Below are 8,676 nucleotides of genomic sequence, written 5' to 3'. Positions count from 1 at the left end.
GGCTGGCAGCCCGCGAGGGCCGAGGCGAGGCCGGCGGGTGAGCGCGGAGTCTGCACGGGCCTCGGGGCGGGGGTCCGGGCGTGGGGGGGGGAGGGGAGGGGGAGGGGAGGGGGTGGGGGGGAGGGGGCGGGCGGGGGGGAAGGGCGGGAGAGGGGTAGGGGAGGGGGAGAGGAAGGGGGAGTGAGAGAGGGAGGGAAGGGGAGGGGGAGAAGGAGGGAGGGAGGGAGGGAGGAGGGGGAGAGGGAGGGAGGAGGAGGGAGGGGACAGGGAGACAGGGGAAAGGAGGAGGGGGAGGGAGAGGGAGGAGGAGGGGAGGGAAAGGGGACGGGAAAGAGGGAGGGGAGAGGGGAGTGGGGACGGAGGGAGGAGGAGGGGGGGAGAAGGGGAGGGGTAAGGGGGAGGAGGAGGGAGGGGACAGGGGGAGAAGGGGAGGAGTTAGGGGGAGGGGAGGGAGGGGACGGGAGAGAGGGGAGAGGAGGGGAGGGGAGAGGAGGGGAGGGGAGGGGCGGGAGGGGAGAGGGAGGGAGGGAGGGAGGGGAGGACGGGGGAGAGGCGCGGGGCGAGGGCGGAGGAGGGCGGGGCAGGGCGTCCGGGAGGGAGGCCGGGAGGGAGGCCGGGAGGGAGGCCGGGGCCGCCGCCGCCCCGCCCGTCGAGCCGTGCGCCCCGCCTCCCCGAGCGAGCGAGCGAGGCAGCGAGGCGGAGCCGGCGCCCGGAGGAGCCGGAGGAGGAGGCGGAGGACAGGTCGGCCCGTCCCGGAGCCCGCGGAGCCCGAGTCCCCGGCGGCGGCGCAGCGGCAGGCGAGTGAGGGGGCGCGGGGGGCGCGGGGGCGCGGGGGGCGCGGGGGGCGCGGGGCGCAGGCGGGCGGGGCGGGGCGGGGCGGGGGCGGCCGGGCTCCGGGCGCTGGGAAGGGAGCGGGAGGGAGGGGAGCGGAGGGGAGGGAGGAAGGAAGGAGGGAGGGAGGGAGGGAGCGAGCGCGTCCCGGAGGGCGGGGACTGGTCGGGGCCTGGGCGCCGAGACGCGGAGGGGGAGGGGGAGGGGGAGGGGCGCGGGGCCGGGGCGGACGGCGCTGGCCCTCGACGGGGCGGGGGCGGGGGCGGCCCGGGGTTCCCAGCGCTGCCCCGGGGCGGCCCGGGCGCCACGCCCCCCTTGCGCGCTCCCTTCGGCTCCTTCCCGGGCCGGGCGGGAGGGCGCGGGTCTGCGGGGAGGCCCCAGGTCCCTCGGGCCGCGGCAGCCGGAGGCCTCGGGGTGGTGCCGGCGGGGGCGGGGGCGGGGCGCGGGGCGCCAGGCGGCCGAGCCCGTGCTCCGGGAGCCCCGTCGGGACCCTGGCGGCGCAGGGACCGCAGCCCGTGCTGGTGGCGACGGCGCGGCCCTTGGGGCCTCGAGGGCGCCCGCACGCCGGGACCGCGGCCTCCGTACCCGGGCGAGCTCGGGGTCCCCGCGGAGGGGCGCGACCTGGGGCGCGGGGCCCGGAGGGGCGGGACCTGGGGCACGACCTGGGGCGTGGGACCCGGCGCGGGGCCCGGAGGAGAGGGGCCTGGGGCACGACCTGGGGCGCGGAGCCCGGAGGAGAGGGGCCAGGGGCGCGACCTGGGGCGCGGGGCCGGGAGGGGCGGGGCCTGGGGCACAACCTGGGGCGCGGGGCCCGGAGGAGAGGGGCCTGGGGCGCGACCTGGGGCGCGGGGCCCGGAGGGGCGGGACCCCGAGGGGCACCGATGCGGCGGGGTCCGCGGTCCCGGGGCGGGCGTCGTGCTGCACAGACGCGGCCCTGGAAGCCCGAGCCCCCTCCCGCCGGGCCCCTCCCGCGGCCGCTGTACCTGCGCGGACCGACCGACTGCGATGCGTCCCGGGGGCCGCCAGTGCCGGTCGGGGTCGGGGTCGGGTCAGGTCGAGTCTGGGTCGGGTCGAGTCCGGTCGGGGTCGAGTCGGGGCCGGGGTCGGGGTCGGGTCAGGTCGAGTCTGGGTCGGGTCGAGTCCGGTCGGGGTCGAGTCGAGTCGGGGCCGGGGTCAGGGTCGGGTCAAGTCAAGTCTGGGTCGGGTCGGGGTCGGGGTCCGGGTCCGCGGCCTGCAAGCCCCATTGGGCTGGGCTGTTTTCCCGGCGCCCTCAGGTGTGCCCGGCTCCCCTCCCCCTCGCCCTCCCCCTCCCCCTCCCCCTCGGCTCCCCCCTTCTCCCTCCGCAGGTCACGGCCCCACCTGGAGGACAGGAGGGCGGGGCACCGAGTGACCGCAGCGGGGGCCTCTGTCTCCCAAACAATCCCAGTCCCCTAAAGAGCTGTTTGGGGTTCGGGGTGTTTTTTCTTTTTTTTTTTTTTAAGGCCAAATTGTGTGTATGAACAAGCCTCCTGTTTTTCAACAAACATGATTCACACACACATAATCTTTTTAAAGTAATCAAACATTTTATAGACTCTTTAGTGATAAAAGGACTTTGGGATCAAATGTTCAGTCCCTTGGCTCCCCTCACAGTGAACTAGCACCATAAAAGCCTGGTTTCAGTCCAAAAAGTGCTCAACAGTCTTAACAACTGCGTGTTTGGGCCTCATAAAAAAATGTCGTCGTGTTTTTACTGCGTTTGACCCAGGTTCTCCCCTAGGTATTGGACGACGGCATTGGAATTCGTGTACAAATACGTAAAAATGTGAAACTGTGTTTCACAAGGGACCGAAAAGATTGATATCGTGAATCTTTCCGCGGAGCCAGCTGCGATCTGGTCTGGAAGATTAGCCTCCGAGGCCGAGGCCGAGATGGGTGGTGTTGGGCTTGTGCTCTCACTTGTTGAAGGACATGGGTGGTTTGTCAAGTTGGGACAGCAAAGAGCTTCCTAGTCAAAACACCGGAGGAAATGGTTCCCTAATGCCAGATTAACTTTGTTTTCCATGTTGAAAATCTCTCTGAAAAGAAAAAAAATAAAAATTTCGAACAGAAGCATGTCATTGCTAGATAAATTGTCAGATTTGTGTTGTTTTGTGTGTGTGTGTGTGAGTTTTGTATGTCAGTTGAAGCTGAATTTAGGGAGGTGAGTTGTAGAAGTCAGATTATTTGTTTTTTGTTTTTTGTTTTTTTTTTTGAGGCCTGATTTGGAAGAGGAGCCCTTTAACAGTGGTTTGGAGTATGAATTTTGGTTGCAGAAACTCCATTCCCCTAGATGGGAATATTAGTTAATCTTTTAAGTCTGATTTGTAAAATGGGGATGATACTGGTCTCTAGTTCAAGGATTTTTATGGAAATATACGGAACAATCTTTGCAAAACACGTCGACGGCACCTAACACAGTTAACAGTCAACATGATTAGATATTTTACTTCTCTAGCTTACTCCAGCGGCAGGCTTTTGGGTAAATTACAAGACGCCAGTTTAAGCCTCCTGGAAATGCGAGGGAGAGCTATGTTAAATTCCAAAGAAGCTGCCTGATTTTGTCGATAGAGCTCTCTATCTGTCTGGAGGTACCAGATACCTGTATATATACGCGTCGTGATTCCACCACAGTGGTGTGAATAATTGCGATTAATAGATTAATCTAATATGCTTTTAGTGCTGAAGTTATAGTCATATAGTAGTTTTAGAGCCAGGCAGTCAGAAACATGAATTATTAATCATATTTTAAATTTAAAGAGGGGATCCCTGGGTGGCTCAGCCGTTTAGGGCCTGCTTTCGGCCCAGGACATGGTCCTGGAGACCCGGGATCGAGTCCCCCATCAGGCCCCATGCGTGGAGCCTGCTTCTCCCTCTGCCTGTGTCTCTGCCTCTCATGATTAAATAAATGAAATCTTTAAAAAAATAAAAAATTAAATTTAAAGAGAGTTTATATTTTAAAAAGTTGTGTTTATTAGCCCTGGGTAGGAAATTACACCAGGAACAGAAATATTTATCTTTAGCCAAGTATGATTTTTAATTAAAGTATGAAAGAAATGTGGCCTAAGAGTTTCCAGTTCTGTTTCATGAACCGACGTTCAGTGCCAACTGATAAGCCATCAGACGTGTTTAGGACCGATGGGGAGCTTTTTGTGAACGTCTCGTAAAGGTGTCGTGACTGGTTGCGAACGTTTGCGCGCGCGGGTATTCGGCTGATTCGAGGACTCGCCGCATTGTTGAATCATTCGCGAAATTTAAGAGAGATGCTTCCATCTTTAAACCAAATCGTCTTAAGCACCTGTTTCATCCCTGACGGCTACAGGTGCGGGGGTTGGGCGGATCGGAATGGTAGCTCCCCTAACAGAGGACGCCTCGCTTTACTCAGTGTCCCGCAGGGATGCAGAAACGGTGCCGCGTGATATTTTTGCATGACTGTTAAAGGGTACGGTGTTACTATGAATTGTTTCTTGCCCGTGACATTATACTCTGAAGCAGTGAAGGAGCTGATTGAATAAATTATTGATTCTTTTCACTCCTACAACCTCTTAGCACGGTGACGGATTCCCGGCTTATGCTTCTAGGTGTGCAGAGTGTGGCAAGTTGCTTCCTCCCTTCCTGCTTCCACGACGTGTTGTGACAGTTAAATCAGTGAATCTACCTAAAGCGTTTAGAACAGCGAGTGACACATAGTCTGTGTTCAACAAATATTAATGTTAAATTATTACTTCCTGAGATTTTCTCTTTCTGAATATTATATAATGAGCGTGTATTGCTCTTATAACCAGGAAAACAATTATAGGAAATTCTAATGTTTCCCCCAAATCTAAAGAAGCTCGGTAATTTAAAAAGTCCTGCCAAACTGTGCTAACAAAGTAAGAGAATATAATTAGGCAATTGTTATTGCATATTTTAAAATGTGGGATGGATTGCTACACTAATTTGTTCAACAAATTCCAGATCTCAATCCCATTTTCCTTTCTTATTGATACACTGGAAGTCACTAACGCACAAAGTCCTATGTTAGGGTGGGTCAGGTAGGGGAAGGGCGGTGTGCACAGTCACAGTGCATTATTAACAATTCTAGCCAGGTCAGCAAAAAAGCTCATGCAGATGAAAAAGTCTAGCAGAAAATACAGACCAGTGGATGGTGGGATTCTGGTGCTTTCCCTCTTTTCTATCCAGTTTCTGCAATGAGTATGTGTGGGTGTGTATGAAGTCCCCTTGTGTAACGGTAACTCAGTAAAAACTCTGGTTTATTGGGCGCAAATAGCAGGATTTTGTTTTAGGAAAAAAAAAAACAAACAGGTTGAGTAGCAGTTGAAGGTCCTGAAATGTTAAAACCTTGGTAGTGAGAGTTGTTTGGCAGTGAAAGAGAGGCCCTTTCAGAATTTTGGTTTATCTTTTTCTCCCCCCCCCCAAGATTTACTTATTTACCTTAGAGAGAGAGAGTGGGGGAGAAGCAGAGGGAGAGGGCGAGTCCTGCTGCAGACTCCCTTCCCAGCGCAGCCCAACGGGGGCTCCATCCCGGGCCTGAGCCAAAGCCGAGGTTGGCCGCTCAGCCAGGTGCCCCCGTAGGTTTATCGTCTTAAGATATGTTTGGAATTAAGGTTCGCATGCAGACCCAGCCTCCCAACGTTGAGATGGGTTGGAAATGGTCACTTGGAGGGTCTGGGCCCTGCCCTAACGCGCGTGGCCCTCGCCTGCCACGTGCCTCCAGGACGGGACATTCCCGAGGGAGACGCAGGTGCACTTGGTCTAACAGGAAGGTGCTTAGAGCACCACGGTGTGTCCATACCTGAGCTGTTCTGTGTCCTGGGCCCAGATCTGAGCCCGTCACCTGTACGACCTCGCTCAGCCCTCACAAGGAGGCCGAGGGTCCCGCGGAGCCCAGACCAGGGTCTGACCCCGAGTAGTTCCCACCCCGCGTCCATGCAGTCGGCACAGCTGCCCGGAGCTGCCCTGCAGGTGCATCCAGGGAAGGGCTGGGGACGGGGGCTGGGAGTCCCATGCAGAAGCCACCAGTCACACCCAGGGGGAGACGGGAAGGAGGCTCCCGATTCTCATCCCGCCCGGAGGGGCTTCTCCATCGGCGCCGAGAAGTCGCCTCAGACACCCACAGGCCTGACGTGGGCCGTAAAGTCTCCCACGGCTGGACGCCCAGGGAGGCCTTGAGGGTACCGGTGAAGAAACCGGCCACGTCCTGTTCTCAACCTCGTCCGCCCAGGCCCCGTCGTCCCCGCTGGGCCCGAGGGCCGGAGCAGCGGGCGGGCGGCGTCCAGGGCAGCGGGCGGGGGCACTGGAGGCCGCTACAGCTGGGTTTTTCCGTGAGTTGCCAAGTGTCTTAAAAATCGTTTCTAGTGCGACTTCAGCGTTCGGTTTGTCACGTCAGGCTTTATCGGGTCCCGTAAGAGTGAGGGTCTGCTTGCCCTCCTCTGCCAGGGAGGGTCTCTGTTGCCTTGTCCTGGGTCTGCCTTTCAGAGGTTTGTATGAGAAAAGCCAGGGGCGCTTCTGATTCCGCGGGAGATTAGTAGCTAAAAACGTCTTTTAGGGTCTGCTCGGTGAACCTCTGTGGTTTCCACGCCCCGGGGGTCACGGCAGAGACCTGGCTTCCTTACCGCGTGCATGATCCTCGTCCTCAGTCCCCGTCGCCTGACACAGGGCCCCCTGAGGTTGGCCCAGGACAGGGGTGTAGGCTCGGGGTACCGGGGTGGCCGCATCACAAACGCTCGCTGGCGTGGGCTGTCGGTCCACCGCCGACTGTCTACCTGCTGGAGGGCTCGCTCTGAGGGGCCGTGTGCAGACCACGTGACCCCCGGCAGTGGATCTCCACGTTACCAGTAGAGAATAACCGGGCTTTTATTTAGTTGCAGATGCTATGGGGTCACGGTGTCCCTGAGCCCCGGACGTTAAACCCTGGCTCTCACTGGGACCCTTTGACTGGGACTTGTGATGACCTCAAAGCTTGCCTGCTTTTTGCAGAAAAAAAAAAAAAAATCATTGCAGGGGAGCAACACAATTTCGCTATCAACACGGGCCAGTGAATCCAAGGATGGAGAGAGGACTCAAAACCCAAAAGCTGCGTGGACTTTAGTGAGGCTCAGTGAGGACCTCGTTGATAGAAAACTGTCACACCGGGTTCATTCGACCTGAATCTCAGGCAAATTGGAAAAGCGTGGAAAGCAGCCGACTTGGTGCGTGTCCTGCACCCAGACTGTTGAAATCTATTGAATTCTTTTTTTTTTTTTTTTTTAATCTTTTGAATTCTTAGACTGCGACCTGCACACAAGGCCACGGGGCTTTGCACGGGAGGGTAAGGTCCCCACCGGCTGCTCAGGTTGTCGGGAGAGGCGGACGCCCGGCCACCTAGTGGAAGGACTGAATCGAGGCTTCCTGCCAGGGCCGCCTTGAACCCCTGTGCGTGGCGGGGGCGCAGGTGCGCTCGGGGCCTCGGGCCACCTGCCCCGTACAGACAGGCAGCGCGTGTGTGACAAGGAAGACATGCGGGCTCTCGGCCGCGGGAGCGTAGATGCCTTTTGCCTTTTACCCTGGTCCCCCGTGGCCTCGTTCCCGCCGCGCAGATCCCCAGACACACCAGGCGGATTCCCCCCGGGCTTCCCAGCCTGCGGAGCCACCTGTTGCATTCCCGGGGATGGTTCGGCTTCCGTGGGATTCCCGGAGGCCCGAGCCTCAGGAATCTGCAGCCAGCAGCGTGTCCTGTGCACCTGCCCCCCCGTCCCCGCTCTTGGAACCTGCGGATCCGCTGAGCAACCTGCTGCGGCCCTTACCACCCAACCGTGGCCGGCTGCCCTGTGGGGCGAGGGGCCTGGCATCCCTGCCTCTTCCTCCCACTTCCTGCTGTCCCGTGTCCCCGGCCGCGGCCACTACCAGGGCCCAGGGACGCCCACAGGGCGCCCGGCAGGGGAGGTGCAGGTGCCGGGGGCCGCACTCACCCGCACCCTGGCCGGGGTTTCTCTCCTGATGCCCTGCGGGCCTCCCTGCCCCTGCGGTTTCCTGCACCCCTTCTGAGCCGACGTCCTCCCAGGACACGTGTCTTCCCGGCCTGTCCTGTCCCCTCCTCCACGCTCCTGTGACAAACGGCTCGTCCAGCCTCTCCGCTCTGGGGCTGTTTTGTGCAGCGAGCTCGACGCCCAGGGTGGAGCCTGAGCCCAGCATCCGGGGCAGGAGTCCCACGCGGTCCCGCCTGAGCCACTGGGCGCCCCTCGTCGTTTCTCCTAATAGGGCATGTGTTTATCCGGCCCCGAGCCCTCAGCCACGGGTAACGGTGATGCCCAGGCGGCTTGCTCCGCCTCCGCGCCCCCAGGTCTTCCCACACCTGCAGCCGGCCTCTCTGCCCCACCCGCCCCGACCCCCTGCGCCCTGCTTTAGTCGGCCTCCCGCCCTTACGCCCAGGGCTGTGCGGGTCCTCGTGCCTCTGCAGGTGCAGCTGGAGGACCGGTTCCCAGACGCCACACGAGCCGGCCCGTGACCCCCGCCGGGAGGGCTGACTCATTGCACTTCCCTCCGGCAACCGTGCGGCCCGGCCTTTGCCCCCGGCCCCCTGGCAAGCCCCGCATCGGCCCCGTGCCCTCGGCCTGCTGAGAAGTGGGAACTTGCAGCTGTTGGACGGCCCGGGAGGAGGAGCGAGGTGGGCGCCTGGGGCCGCGTCGGAGCCCGGCCACCCTCCTGCGGGCACCTGCCGGCCTTCCCCCCGGACACCGGCCTGTCACCTACACTGCCTGCTGAGCCCCTTAGACACGGGCTTCGGACGTGCTCGCTCTTTCGGGCCCGAGGTCCCGGGGCTGCCAAGCTGTCAGCGCAAACCGAGGG

The 8,676-nt window shown here is 60.5% G+C and overlaps 1 protein-coding gene across 4 annotated transcripts in view; it reads left to right on the top strand.

Annotated features, from left to right (window-relative positions):
• Positions 1 to 11: 11 nt before the first annotated feature.
• GNG12 (G protein subunit gamma 12) overlaps positions 12 to 8,676 on the top strand; it is an 80,311-nt gene continuing 71,646 nt past the window's right edge. The window contains exon 1 of one of the 4 annotated variants that reach the window (XM_077904982.1): positions 12 to 37. The gene's annotated coding sequence lies outside the window, so the exon portion shown is untranslated. Of the gene's footprint in view, positions 38 to 638; positions 802 to 8,676 lie in introns of those variants that run through there. The other 3 variants (XM_077904979.1, XM_077904983.1, XM_077904980.1) reach the window with 3 other exon arrangements.

The sequence above is a fragment of the Canis aureus genome, chromosome 8 (assembly GCF_053574225.1).
Source record: "Canis aureus isolate CA01 chromosome 8, VMU_Caureus_v.1.0, whole genome shotgun sequence".
NCBI lineage: Eukaryota > Metazoa > Chordata > Mammalia > Carnivora > Canidae > Canis > Canis aureus.
Note: the sequence above shows the minus strand (reverse complement) of the source record. Positions and strands in the feature narration are given on the sequence as shown.